The sequence below is a fragment of the Pinus tabuliformis genome, chromosome 4_1, assembly GCF_031772625.1.
Source record: "Pinus tabuliformis cultivar Carrire ecotype Pingquan chromosome 4_1, CPIR1, whole genome shotgun sequence".
NCBI lineage: Eukaryota > Viridiplantae > Streptophyta > Pinopsida > Pinales > Pinaceae > Pinus > Pinus tabuliformis.
The window spans coordinates 710,750,082-710,765,470 of NC_142303.1; positions in this window are offsets into that span (position 1 = coordinate 710,750,082).

A 15,389-nucleotide genomic window follows, 5' to 3' on the forward strand; every position below is an offset into this window, starting at 1 on the left:
GCAGCGGGTAGCCCCCCTCTACGGGGTCCGGGGTAGCGCCCCGGGAAATTTTTTTTTGGACCCTATATTAGGTTGGGCGAACCTACCTATGGTTTTGTGCATGATTTTCGCACATGGTATTGGACGCGATGGTTTTTCGGTCCATGGTATTGGATGCTTCGGCATGTATAAATATGTATTGTAACATTGAAAGGAACATAATGAAAAATCAAGCTGGTAGTCCCGGTTTTGGGATCCAGGGAAAAATCTCTGTGCATATGTGTTTTATGGGTTATGCTCTCGCATTGTTTATTTTCTTTGTTTAAGAATTCGTATGCAGGTAATTTCTGTACAAGGTTAAAACCTACACACCGGAGATTAGGGCATCTAAGCTTCTCACAGTTAAGGAAAGCATGCAAATACCAGGCAGTTCGTGGTCTTCTAGACATCAGAATTCCAAACAATACAATATGCAAATCATGTCAGTTTGGTAAGCAAACCAGAACTAACTTCCCTGAAAAGGAAGGATCAGCTAGCAGGCCACTTGAACTTGTCCATACTAATGTATGTGGTCCATCTAGAAAAAGGTCACCACGAGGAGAAGTATAATTTATTTTATTCATTGACGATTTCTCCAGGATGTGTTGGATAGGGCTTATGAAGCACAAAGACGAAGCCTTCGAAAAATTCAAATCTTTCAAAGCTTTGGCTGAAAACGAATTAGATCACAAAATCAAATGCCTCAGATCTGATAGAGGTGGGGATTTTACCTCAATTGAATTTTTCGATTTTTGTGAAGAAAATGGAATAAGAAGGGAATTCTCTACAGCTAGGACTCCTCAGCAAAATGGAGTAGTGGAAAGGATGAACAGAACGGTTAAAAAAATGGCTCGTGCTATGCTTGATGAGTCTGGAACTCCCGTAACCTTCTGGGGTGAAGCCACATTTGCTGCAGTTGTTATTCTCAACAGGACAAATGTCCGGGTAAACAGTACTCAAACTCCTCATGAGCTCTGGTATGGTGAGACTCCTATGGTAAAACATTTCAAAATTTTTGGAAGCAAATGCTATATTAAAAATAATGATGAAAATATTGGCAAGTTTGAACCTAGAGCAGATGAAGGCATTCTCCTTGGTTATTCTCCTTGCAGCAAAGCATATAAGTGTTACATTAAAAGACTTGGAAGAATTGTTGACAACATTAATGTAGTGGTTGATGAAGAAGGAAACATTCCTAGGCAAGTAAATTCTGAAGATTTCGAAGATGATGAGGACTATCCTTGAACATCAAATCAGACTTATGATGAAGAAGAAGCTCAAGAGGCACCAGAGGAAGAGATAAGGATAGAAGAGAAGACTCCATCCAGATACGTTCAAAAGAATCATCTAGAAACTCAAATTTTGGGGCAGAAAGAGGCAGGTATACAAACAAGAAGAACAATTGCAGAAGCTTCAAGCTATTTGGCATTGCTCTCCTCCACTGAACCACAAAATGTAATAGAAGCATGAAAAGATGAATGTTGGGTCAAGGCAATGGATGAAGAACTTGAGCAGATCGAAAAGAATAACACTTGGGAGTTGGTTCCTAGACCAAAAGATAAGAATGTCATAGGGACAAAATGGATCTTCAAAAAAAAGTTGAATGAAAATGGGGAAGTGATTAGAAACAAGGCCAGACTTGTTTGTAAAGGGTATGCTCAACAAGAAGGAATAGACTTTGAATAAATTTTTTCTCCCGTTGCTAGACTTAAGGCCATCAGAATGTTCCTTGCTCTCTCTAGCTTTCAAAAGTTCAAAGTATTTCAAATGGACGTGAAATCAACCTTTCTGAATGGAGACTTAGAAGAAGAAGTGTACATTGAGCAACTAGATGGTTTCATCCTTGGGAATGATCCAAATCTTGTATGCAGGCTAAAAAAGGCTCTCTATGGGCTTAAACAGGCTTCAAGGGCTTGGTACTATCATTTGGACAAATACCTTCATCAACAAGGTTTTTCAAAAGGATCAGTAGATAGCAATCTTTATATAAAAATTGAAAATAACAAATTTCTAATACTTATTGTGTATGTAGATGACATCATCTTTGGCAACAATGAGGAAGCTATGAGTCAAAACTTTGCCTTGGTGATGCAGAAGGAATTTGAAATGTCTTTGCTTGGAGAACTGACATATTTTCTTGGTTTACAAATCCAACAAAATAAAGGCGGTATCTTTTTATCTCAAATTAAGTACCTCAAGCAGATCTTGAAGAAGTATGGAATGGAAGATTCGAAACCAATATGTACTCCTATGGTCACAGGATGCAGCCTCAGTGCAAATGATGAATAAGCAGCAGTACATCAACCAACCTATAGATCCATGATTGGAAGTCTGCTCTATTTAACAGGTACCTGACTAGACATCATGCATGTAGTGGGAATGGTTGGCAGATTTCAGGAAAATCCTAAGGAAACTCATCTTCAGGCAGTAAAGAGAATTTTCAAGTATCTTCAAGGAACTCAAAAATATGGCCTATGGTATCCTAGAGATGCGGATCTCACTCTTCATGCTTATACAGATGCAGATTGGGCTGGAAGCGTGGATGACAGAAAAAGCACTAGTGGTGGTGCATTCTTTATGGGTTCCATATTAGTATCTTGGTTCAGCAAGAAACAGAGTTCTATTGCAGAATATGTGGCTGCTGCATCTTGTTGCACCCAACTCCTTTGGATGATGCAAACCTTGCAGGATTATCAAATCACTTGTACTCCACCTATCTCCATCTTGTGTGATAATACAAGTGCAATAAGCATTTCAAAGAATCCAGTCATGCATTCAAAGACCAAGCACATACCTATCAAATATCATTTTCTTCGGGAACAAGTGCTGGAACAAAAGTCAAGTTGGAGTATGTTCCCTCTAAGGAACAAGTTGCTGATATACTCACCAAACCACTGCCCAGGGAAACATTTGAATACCTCAAACAGAAGCTGGGAGTAGTTGATGCTTCATCCTGCTATTGAAACAAAAAGTCAAGTTGGAGTATGTTCCCTCTAAGGAACAAGTTGCTGATATACTCACCAAACCACTGCCCAGGGAAACATTTGAATACCTCAGACAGAAGCTGGGAGTAGTTGATGCTTCATCCTGCTATTGAAACTTGTCTGTTTCAGAGAAAAGTTGGTGTACGCGTGTTGGCTGAGGAGGATCCGCGTACATACACTGGTTTATGCAGATACAGTCGCGTATATGGAGATTTGAAGGATTTCAGTAGGGACAAACTTTGGCTGAAGATAGTCTGATATGGGTCTAACAGAGACCATCTGGCACAGGTTCAGGGGGAGTAGATAATCTTCTAATGATGCATTGTTGGCATTACCTTAGAAGCTTTTGGTTTACAGCTGTTGTTGGTTTCAGGTGGAACACATGTAGAGGCAGAACAGAAAGAGAACATGGTTGCTAATATGAATAATGATTGACAAATGCTGCTGATAGTTGTTATTGATAACTTTCATAGTCTTGCTCTAGATAGTTCGTCTCTATGTCATGTATATCTTTTTTTTATCAAGGTCATGTAACGGCCTATTTTGGTTTCCCCACTATGCTTGGGATGAATGATGTAATTGGTTGTCATATGTAAATTTCTGATGTATCCCCACTTGGTTGGGTGGATGATCCCCAGTTGGTTGGGTGATGGACGTATGTATAAAGTCTTTTTGTGATAGGAAGGTCATTTATGATGTGTAAGTCATGGTTCTTTTTAAAGAACATCTTTTTGCAGATCTTGCCTACAGTCAGGGGGAGCATGTTTAGCATAGCAGAGCAAAGATTTCTGCATGTACTCAGGTGCCCTTGATGACAAAGGGGGAGAATGACTTTGAGGATCTTGGGGTTGCCATCAAGTCCAAATGGGGAGATTGTTGTGTGTGTGTGCACAGGTTTGGCACTTTGGCACAGGGGTTGTCCTTGATGGCAACTCACTTTGATGACAGATCACAATTCGGGTTCTTAGAATGAAGGAAATCATATATACACAGGTTAACCTTAACGAAGCCGCGTATACACATGGGTTAGATGTTCCAAAGTCGCGTATACGTATACACGCACTTTCATGCAAGGGAAAGCGCGTACATGTGGGAAAACTTATTTTTGGTCCATGGTGTTTTGTCCTTGGTATTTGAACCTATGGTTTTGCACCTTGGTATCTCGTCTAATGTGTTGATCCCATGTATTGGGTCCTTGGTATTGATTTTTTATGGTTTTGGGCCATGGTATTGTGAAAGGAAAGACAATAAAAGAGGAAGAAGATCATTGGGCAAAGATAATCCGAATTATTGAATATCTGATATCGTGCTAGATCTGAAATACTGGTGATTAGGTTATGATGCAGATCTGGATTTGAATGAAGGAGGAACCTGAGTGCAAGAAAAAGGATAAGTTCACTTAATGGGTCAAAATCTTAAGGCTTGAATAGTGGTATCTCTATATGATTTTGATCTGTGATATGTGGTGCACGCTTGATCTATAAATCTGATAATCTGGGTTAACTAATGTCTGAATGTTTGAAAGAATGAATTATCCTTTATAGATCTATATGCAGGTTCAGTGAAGCGAAGGTGCGTATACACGCGGTTTCTATAAGTGAAAGCCGCGTATACGCAGGTTGGTCTTGACACAGAAGCGTATGCACGCAGGGCGCTGAATAGTGAAGTAGCGTACATCTCTTGATTTATGTTCTAGCTGCTTCTGTTTATTGCTGCAGTGTTTTGGGTTCAGAAGTGGTGTGTGATTACTGTTATTGTGATCTGGGTACAGTTGTCAGAGAAGTGTTTACTTTGATTCAGTTTTGATTGGTGAAAAGGTGATTGATTGATGCAGAAATTCTTGATGTTTGATTGATGTTATTTGTGGATCCAGTCTGAAAATTAATGAAACGTGGTCCCTGAAAGAAAAGAGAAGGTTGTAGCCTTCTGCAGGTAGGAGCCTGTGTACTAGTATCCCAGCTAGTACAAGAACTAAGGGGGTTGGAGCTCCCTTCCAGGAGAAGCTGGAGAACGAGAGAGGGTTGTAGCCCTCTGCAGGTTGCAGCCTGCATACTGGTAAAGACTGCACCAGTACAGAAACATTGTAAAAAGAAGTTTCTAATTAAAAGAAGATAGAGATGAATTGCAGCATGGGGTTTTCACCCACATTGGGTTTCCTCCTTATATCTTGTGTTCTTGTGTGTGATTGTCTTCTACTCTATTTCACTGTTTCTGGTACTGTCTATTTGATTCTGATACACAGATTAATGATCAACCACTGGAAGATAAATTAAATTATAAGTTTGCATGGTATACGTGGGTTTCCTTATCTGTAGTTGCATATATACGCGGTTTTTACTAACTGAAGTAGCGTATATGATCTGGGTTTGAAAAAGAAAATATTTGACTTGATAATACTAATTCATCCCCCCTCTCAGTATTATTTCCAACACATTGGTTTATTGTGATTTGGTTTAGTTGACATAGTATGCCTTGAAGGAGAAAGATAAAAATGACAAGCAAGATGGTAGACTAAAACGACTCTCCCTATGAGTAAAATGAGGAGCATGGTGTTGGGAACTCTTCTAATTTGGCATACATATTGAGGATCTTGAAGGAAGAAATAAGGAGTTGTAAGGCAGACAATGACAGGATCATACATGCAGAAGAGAAACAAGGAGAGCTTAGTGCTATACTTCTTCAAAGTTTGTCAGAATTTCAGTGACAAGGGCCACTTTGGATTAGCCATTGACAAGAGGAAACAACTAATGGGCATATGGAATTAGGTCTCATGGTCGTTACAAGTTAGATAGAGATGACACCAGATAAGAGAGGTGATGGATACATGTTTTATTCTAGTTCTGGTTCTCACAGGCATCATCATTGACATCATTATCATCCTTACAAGAGGAGTGATGGGGGATACTTTCTAGATGAGTTTAAGAAAGAAAAGCCACCTACTTTTGATGGAGATGTTAAGAAGCTGGAAGATGTAAAGGGTTGGATACCTAGGATGAAGAAATTTTTTGAGTTGCATGAGTAGATAGATAATATGAAGGCCAAAATATCTATCTTCAGCCTAAGAGGTAAAGAAGACATCTGGTGGGAAGATGTGAAGCGGGTTAGAGACATCAAGACAGATGACTTGACTCGACACGAGTTCTAGAGGCTTTTCAGGAATAAGTACTTCTCAGAAGGGTACTACGAAAATATGGCCAAATAATTATATGAGCTAAAGATGGGATCAATGACATATCAAGAGTACACGACTAAGTTCCTGGAGCTATTGATGTATGTATCTTATATTAACGATGAAAAGGCTAAATTTCAATGATTTGTAGGTGGATTTCTATTAGCATTTAGAGATTGGATTGAGTATTATGCACCTCGGTCACTTGAGGAAGTTATTGGGAAATTGAAACATTTATATGAATAGTCAAAGCATAAGAATGAATCGCAGCAAGGATGGAAAGGAAAAGACAATGGTAAAGGTAAATTCTAGCTGAAAAGAGTAAGGCCAAGTCAGAATGCAGACAAGAAAGAGAATGTGGTACCAAAAAAGAGCTTCAATACAACTAGACAGGGACATGGGTCACAACAGCAACATAGAGGTGGTGGTACTAGTCGATTAGAGTGTTAGACACGTGGAAAGGAGAACCTTAAGATATATTTTCCATAGAATCAGGGTGGTAGGCCTCAGATATATAGTGTGCAGGAGGAACAAACTATTGGTTATGTTGGTTAGATCGTTCCTCATATTTATGAAACATTGGATAACAAATAGGTATACCATCAGGCATCTATCATTAAGATGGACGGTATGATTTTTGATCAAGTTATTTCTATTTGATTGAACCTGGATCTAATTATAGTTATGTCAGTCCTGACTTGGTGGATAAGTGTGGTTTGAGTAAGGAATATCATTCAAAATCTTGTTTAGTGTAGTTGCCTACAGGTATAAAGATGTGAGTTCATAATTGGGTAAGAGCTTGTGCATTTTATTGGGATGGTATGCGTACTACAACACATTTGAATGTATTAACGTTTGGATCATGTAGTATGTTGTTGGGCATGGATTGGTCGTATCTCCATAGAACCAAGGTAGATTGTTATGACAAAGCAATTGAGTGTGTAGATGACAATGGGGAACCAAGAGTCTTACAGGGAAAGAAGAAATCCACATTAGTTAGGATGGTAACAACTATGCAGATGAAGCACAATCACAGGAAAGGGTGTATGTTATTCATAGTGCACATTTCTAGTGACAGAGGTAAGGAAGTTTAGGATGAAGATGTTTTCAATAGGTACCCAGTTCTACAACAGTTCTAAGATGTATTTCTTGAGGACATTACCAATTTTCCACCTCACTAGGAAGTAGAACTTTCTATTGGGTTAGTGCCAGCGGTAACTCCAACATCAAAAGCTCCTTACAGGATGAGCACACCTGAGTTAGTAGAGTTAAAGTTGCAGTTGAAGGAAATGTTGGAAAAAGGAGACATTAGGCCAAGTGTTTCATCTTGGCGCACACCAGTGTTGTTTGTGAAGAAGATAGATGGTACTCTAAAATTGTGCATTAACCATAGGCAGTTGAAAAAAGTAACCATCAAGAGAAAGTATCCATTATCGAGGATTGATGACTTGTTTGACCAACTGAAGGGAGTAGAAGTGCCCTTGAAGATTGATATGAGATCCAAATACAATCAGGTACACATTGTAGGTTTTAACCGCGTACAAAAATTTCCTGCATACGAATTCTAAAACACAGAAAATAAAAAATGTGAGAGCATAACACATAAAACACATATACACAAAGATTTCCCCTGGATCCAAAAACTGGGACTACCAGCTTGATTTTTTATTATGTTCCTTTCAATGTTACAATACATATTTATACATGCTGAAGCATCTAATACCATGGACTGAAAAACCATCGCGTCCAAAACCATGGACCGAAAACCATTGCGTCCAAAAAACATGTGTGAAAATCATGCATAAAACCATAGGTGGGGTTACGGGTACCCCTCAAACCCCTTGTGACTTCCCTCTCTCTAACCCCCAGTTAATTGCATGGGCTAGTTGTGGAAAGAATATAACATAACCCAACATTCTCCCACTTGTTGTTTTCTTTCCATAGGGGGCCACAAGAGAGATTAGTTATTTATCTAGCCCTGCAATGCCCATTGTTTCTCTACACTAAGAAAACTTCTCACATCTCACAGATTTTTTCAATGCATCTGCACTATTCTTCAAAGTGTCCACCTTTACCAGCAACACCCTTTTGTCTTCTATCATATCTCTCACAAAGTGATATTGAATATCAATTTGCTTTGTCTTTGAATGATATGCAGGGTTCTTTACCAAGAAAATTCTATCCTTATAGCTTCCTATACTAAGCCCATACTTGAACACAATCTTTGCAACCAAACTGCTTCCTTGCTTGCATGAGTGGCTGCCATGTATTCTTCCTTTATAGTTGATAGTGCCACTACAGATTGTTTCTTACTCATCCAACTAACTGTACCTCCAAATAGGTTAAACACATACCCACTTGTAGATCTTCTCTAATCCAAATCTCCAGCCCAGTCTACATCAACAAAGCCACGAGTATCCAACACTCTTTCCAATCTTGGTCTTCCTTGGTAGCACAAACCATAATCACTAGTGCCATGCAAATACCTGAAAACCCACTTCACTATTGTCCAATGCTCCTTTCTTGGTTTTGACATAAATCTACTCAATACTTCCATTTCATTTGCAATGTCTAGTCTAGTACAGACCATTGCATACATCAGGCTACCGACTGCACTTCCGTATGGAACACAGGACATGTCCTCTTCCTCTTCTTGTGTCTTGGGACACTATTCAGCGGATAACCTCACACCTACAGGAATAGGAACCTTCACCAGTTTACTATCCTGCATATTAAACCTCTACAATATTGTCTCGACATGCTTCCTCTGGTTTAACCAGAGCTTCCTCTTTGCTCGATCTCTTTTAATTTCCATGCCCAAAATATAGTTTGCAGCACCAAGATCTTTCATGTCAATTTGGAGGACAATTGGGTCTTCAAATCTTGGATAACTTCTTTGTCATTTCCAACCAGTAACATATCATCCACATACAAGACCAGATAAATAACACGGTCACCAATTAATTTAAAATACACACAGTGATCTGCTTTGATTCTGGTGAAGCCAAGTCCTCGTATAAATGTATCAAATTTCTGATACCACATCATTGGTGATTGTTTTAACCCATATAGAGACTTGTTTAACTTGCATACCAGTTATTTCTTACCCTTCATTGCAAAGCCTTCAGGTTGCTTCATGTAGATCTCCTATTCCAAATCCATGTGAAGAAATGGTGTCTTCACATCCATTTGTTCTACCTCAAAATCAAAAGCAGCAGCAACAGATAAAAGTAATCTAATAGAAGTTATCTTGGCAACAAGAGAAAAAATAGCACCAAAATCAATTCCCAGCACCTTGGAATAACCTTTTGCTACCAACCGAGCTTTGTATTTGTCCACTTTTCCTTCTGCATTTGTCTTCTTTTTGAACACCCATTTGTTGCCAATGGGTTTCCTTCTAGCTGGCAACTACACCAGATCCCAAGCCTCATTTTTGTGCAAAGATGCCATTTCATCAATCATGGCCTCTTTCCAGAGTTTTCCATCCTCTGAAGCCACTGCTTCCTTCATAGTTCTGGGATCATCATCAGTAATAGACAAAGAAAAATTTGAACAGAAAGAAAATGGACTATACCTTTTTGGCTGCCTTCTTTCTCGAACTGATCTTCTCATAACCAGAGTTTGTGGCTCTTCATCTTCTGATTCCTCCTTTGTTATAGAGTCTGATTCTTCCTCCTTTAGCTCAAACTATATCTTCTCAGGTTCCTTTGGTTGGACTTCATGTTTAATAACATCTTTTACCTCTCTGAACACCACATCTCGGCTCTACACAACCTTCCTTGTTACTGGGTTCCAAAGCTTATAACCCTTTAAACCATCCTTATACCCAATAAAGATGCACTTTTCAGATTTACTATCCAACTTGGTTCGTTTCTCCTTTGGAACATGTACATATGCATCACATCCAAATACCCTCAGATGTGAAAGAGAGGGTTTCTTACTAGTCCATACCTCTTGTGGAGTCTTATCCTCCAACACTGATGGAGGTGACCTGTTGACCAAGTAACATGCAATACCCACTACCTCTGCCTAGAATTCCTGTCCTAACCCGGCACCACTGAGCATGCTTCTTTCCCTTTCCATTAATGTCTTGTTCATTCTTTCTACAACTCCATTTTGCTGAGGTGTATATAGAGTAGTCTTCTACCGTGCTATACCACACTTCTTACAGAATTCTTCAAATTCCTTGCTGCAAAACTCTCCACCATTGTCTATCCTCGGCACCTTTATCTTCTTCTCTGTCTAATTTTTCATGAGAGCCTTAAATTCTTTAAAACTGTCAAAGACTTCAGATTTCTCCTTAAGGAAATATATCCATGTATTCATTGAGAAGTCATCTATAAATGATACATAGTACACAGACTTACCCAGTGATAGAACCTTCACAGGTCCAAACACATCACTGTGCACAAGCTCTAATATCTGTTTCGCCCTCTTACTACCAAAGGGGAAACTCACCCAATTCTGCTTCCCATATGCACAATTTTCACAGAAATAAAAATTTGGAGAGCTATTACTCATACCTTCTACCATATCTTTACCATGAAGTATTCAAAGGCCCTTCTCTCCAATATGTCCAAGACTTTGATGCCACAACATGGTATTCTCTTCAGAGACCACTAGATTTTCTGCTCCACTTTCAGGAACCACAGAACTATTTCACCCATCAATAACAATGCTACCTTGCAGCTTGTACAGAGTTCCAATCCGAACTCCCCACATCAATACTAGTGCTCCCCGAACCATTTTGTAGTTATCCTTCTCAAACACTATTTTTAGACCTGCATCATCTAGCTTGCTTACAGAAATTAGATTTATGGCCAATGCAGGAATATGTAGAACACCTGGAAGTGTTCTAACCCTTCCACCTTGCAACTTCAACTTTACTTTTCTGTGACCAACAATTCTAGCCTTCCTATCATCCCCTAAGAATACATCACCACCATCATATTTCTCATACTCGCAGAACCACTCTCTATGGGGAGTGAAGTGAAAGGATGCACCTGAGTCAATCAACCATGCCTCATGATCTACATGTGTACTTGAAGAAGCCAAGTACACACCCCACCTTCATCTGAGGTGGTTTTCACCTCTGCAAAAGGAGCATCATCAGATCCCTTTCCTTTTTCAATAGATTTAGATTTACAATCCCTTTTGTAGTGCCCTTCCTTTCCGCATTTCCAGCACACCACCTTTACAGGTTTTCCTGGAGATTTAGATCTCCCTCTAGTTTTAGATCCCCCACTCGATGACTTATTTTTGTTTCTGTTCTGGGACCGTCCTCATACAGACAAGGCATCACCATTCTAGCTCTCCATATTTTTCCATCTCATCTCCTCCATCACTATTTCATCAAACTGCAAGGCAGTTGCATTGCTACCTATTACAATAACCAGACTATCTTACGAATCTGGTAGAGAACACAACAAACTGATGCACTTATCTTCATCTGAAATTTTAATATCAATAGATGCTATCTTACTTACCACATTATTAAATGCGTTTAGATGCTTTGTCACCGAGTCTCCATCTTTCATCCTCAGGTTATATAGTTTTTTCCATAGGAACAGTTTATTCACCAAAGAATTAGATTGCTACAAAGTCCCTAACTTGTTCCACAAAGCCTTCGTTGTAGCTTCCCCTAATACATTCAGCAATATTGAATCTGAGACACACAATCGTATTGTGTTCTTTGCCTTCTGATCCAACTTCTTCCATTCTTCATTAGACACTCCCATTGGTTTAGTACCTGGATCTACCGTGATCCACTGATCTTTATCCACTAACAGATCCTCCATCTTGAGTTTCCACAACTCAAAAACCATTAAATTTCTCGATCTCTATCTTTCCACTGCTCGCCATCTTCTTTCACCACTAGAATCGATCTCGCAGATCTCCCACTGAACAGGGTCTACCACAGGCCCGAGCGAAACCACTTAGCATCAAAGGCATCCCCTTGAAGCCAAAACAACTCTAATACCAAATGTAGGTTTTAACCCCGTATAGAAATTACCTGCATACGAATTCTAAAACACAAAAAATAAACAATGCAAGAGCATAACACATAAAACACATATAGACAGAGATTTCCCATTGATCCCAAAACCAGGATTACCAGCTTGATTTTTCATTATGTTCCTTTCAATGTTACAATACATATTTATACATGCTGAAGCATCCAATACCATGGACCGAAAAACCATCATGTCCAAAACCATGGACCGAAAAACATCGCGTCCAAAAAACATGTGCGAAAATCATGCACAAAACCATAGGTGGATCTGCCCAACCCAACATAGGGTCCAAAACCAAAATTTTCCAGGGCATTGCCCCGGACCCCATAAAGTGGGGTTATGGGTACCCCTCAAACCCCCTGTGACCTCCCCCTCTATAACCCCTGGTTAGTTACATGGGCTAGTTGTGGAAAGAATATAACACAACCCAACACACATCAAAGAGGAGGACATTTACAAGACAACTTTCCAAACTATGCATGGGAATTATGAGTTTGTTGTAGTTCCATTCGGTTTGAATAATGCTCTAGCTACATTTATGTTATTTATGAATAGTGTGTTGCATTTGTATTTGGATAAGTTCGTTATTGTGTTCATTGATGACATATTGGTATATTCTAAAAATGAGGAAGATCATGTTGAAAATTTAGCAGTAGTGTTGAGATTGTTGAGAGAGCATCAGTTGTATGCTAAGCTTAGCAAGTGAAATTTCTTTCAGACTGAGGTACATTATTTGGGACATGTTGTCTCCAAAGAGGGAATTATAGTAGATCTAGCAAAGATAAGGGCCATCATGGAGTGAGTAGCTCCCAGGAATATGGATAAGGTGAGATCTTTCATGGGATTGGTAGGCTATTACAAGAGGTTCATCAGGAGCTTCTCATAGATTTTTTATCTTATTACATCATTGGAGAGGAAAGGTAAGAAGTTTGAATGGACATAGGAGTGTGAGGCTAGTTTTGAGCATCTTAAGTAGTGGTTGACACATGCTCCAACGTTAAAGATTACAGATCTGGATAAGGAGTTTGTAGTATGTATATATCCTTGCAAGAGAAGACTTGGTGGATTCCTTATGCAGGATGGATAGGTGGTATGCTATGAGTCACGAAAACTAAATGAGCACGAGAAAAACTAACCAATGCATGATATTGAGTTAGTAGTGATAATACATGCATTGAATATGTGGGGGTACTATATTCTTGGCAGAAGGTTTGTATTGATGAGTGATCACAGTGGTTTGCGGTATCTATTTGACCAACTAAATCTAAATGGAAGGCAGGCTCGATTTCTGGCTATGATGAGTGAGTTCGATTTTGAGATGAGGTATATCAAAGGTAAAGTGAACAGGGTGGCGTATGCTGTTAGCAAGAGGGTACAAGTAAATCACTTAGCAGTTATGAGCTCCTATGGGACAGATTTACAGGATAAGATCTTGCAGGAAGGTCAGAAAGATGTCAAGCATATGGAGATTATGCACAGGTTGTAGTAGAGTACAGTTACAGGTACATGTGGTAGTATAGGTATAGGTATAGGTGGTAGTACAAGTAGATGTATAGGTATAGGTAATAGCACAGGTACAGGTACAAATAGTTGTACAGGTATAGGCATAGGTGCAGGTGCACAAGATGTGGACTATTGTCTTACAACAAATGGATTGGTTTGATTCAGAGATAGCATATATGTGCCACACAATAGTGAGCTCAAGAAGGTGATCTTGAGGGAGTTTCATGCGAAACCTTATTCAGGTCACCCAAGATATCATAAGACAATGAGTGAAGTGAAGAAATTTTATTGTTGGTTGAATTTGAAGAAGGTTTTAACAAAGTTTGTGGCTAGCTATTTTGATTATAAGCATGTGAAGGCAGAGTGTAAGCATCCAAGTGGACTGCTACAGTCGATTGAAATTCCAGTGGAAATGGGAGGTCGTTTCGATGGAGTTTATCACAGGGTTTCTGAGGATAGTGAGACATCATGATTCCATCATGGTTGTTGTGGACAGGTTGACAAAGGTTGCAAACTTCATCCCAGTGAAGTCTACATTCTTAGCTAGTGATGTAGCACAGGTATTCATCAGAGATGTGGTCATATTACATGGTGTTCCGAAGAATATTGTGTCAGACAAGGATGCAAAGTTCACTTCCAAGTTTTGGAATGGGTTGTTTGCAGCTTTGGGCACAAAGTTGTCCTTTAGAACAACTTATCATCCACAAAAAGATGGAAATGCAGAGAGGGTAAACCGAATATTGGAGGACATGTTGAGGATGTATGTGATGTATCAAAAATAAAATTGGGAAGAGTATCTTCCACTAATAGAGTTTGCTTACAACAATGGGTATCATGAATATTTGAAGATGAGTCCATTTGAGGCATTATATGGGTGGAGTTGTAATACTCCTATCAGTTGGAGTGATCTAGTTAATAGGGTGTTGATTGGACTGGACATGTTGGCGGACATGGAATAGGAGATGCCGGTTATAAAGAAGAATCTAAAGGTAGAAAAGTATAGGCATAAGAGCTATGCAGATCAGAATAGGTTTTTCAAGGAGTTCCAGGTTGGGGAATAGGTGTACTTGCACATCAATCCGAAGAAGAGCTCCTTACAGATTGGATCATTTGCCAAGTTGGCACCTTGGTTTTGTGGACCCTTCAATCATACTGAGAGGACTGGGCCAATATCTTATCGACTTGCACTACCTCTAACAATGAAAGTGCATGATGTTTTCCATGTGTTATTGCTTAAGAAATAAATTAAATATGTTGATAATGTGATTGACTAGTTTGTATTGCGGGTGGAACCAAATGGAGAATTCCAACTAGAGCCTCAGTGTATATTATAGAAAAAGGTTCTCATGCTACGAAACCGAGAAATCGAGCAGGTTAAAGTGAAATAGAAGCACTTTGGGCCCGATGAAGCTACATTGGAGACGGTGGATCAGATGTGGGCTATGTATTCTACATTGTTTGATGGTTGAGGCAAAGCAGTTTTGGTATATGTATTTGGTATATGTTTTGGTATATTCACATATGTATATGGATGTAAATACCACCATGATTTATGTTATAAATCACCAATAAGAGGTATGGGTGTCATGTCATTATGTTGTTATGCTTGTTATGTTGTCAGGTTGGTTTGCTTCTCAGCGGGTTGATCATTGTAGATACTGCATCGAGCTATGTTATAAAGCTTGATGGGTAGTATGCTTG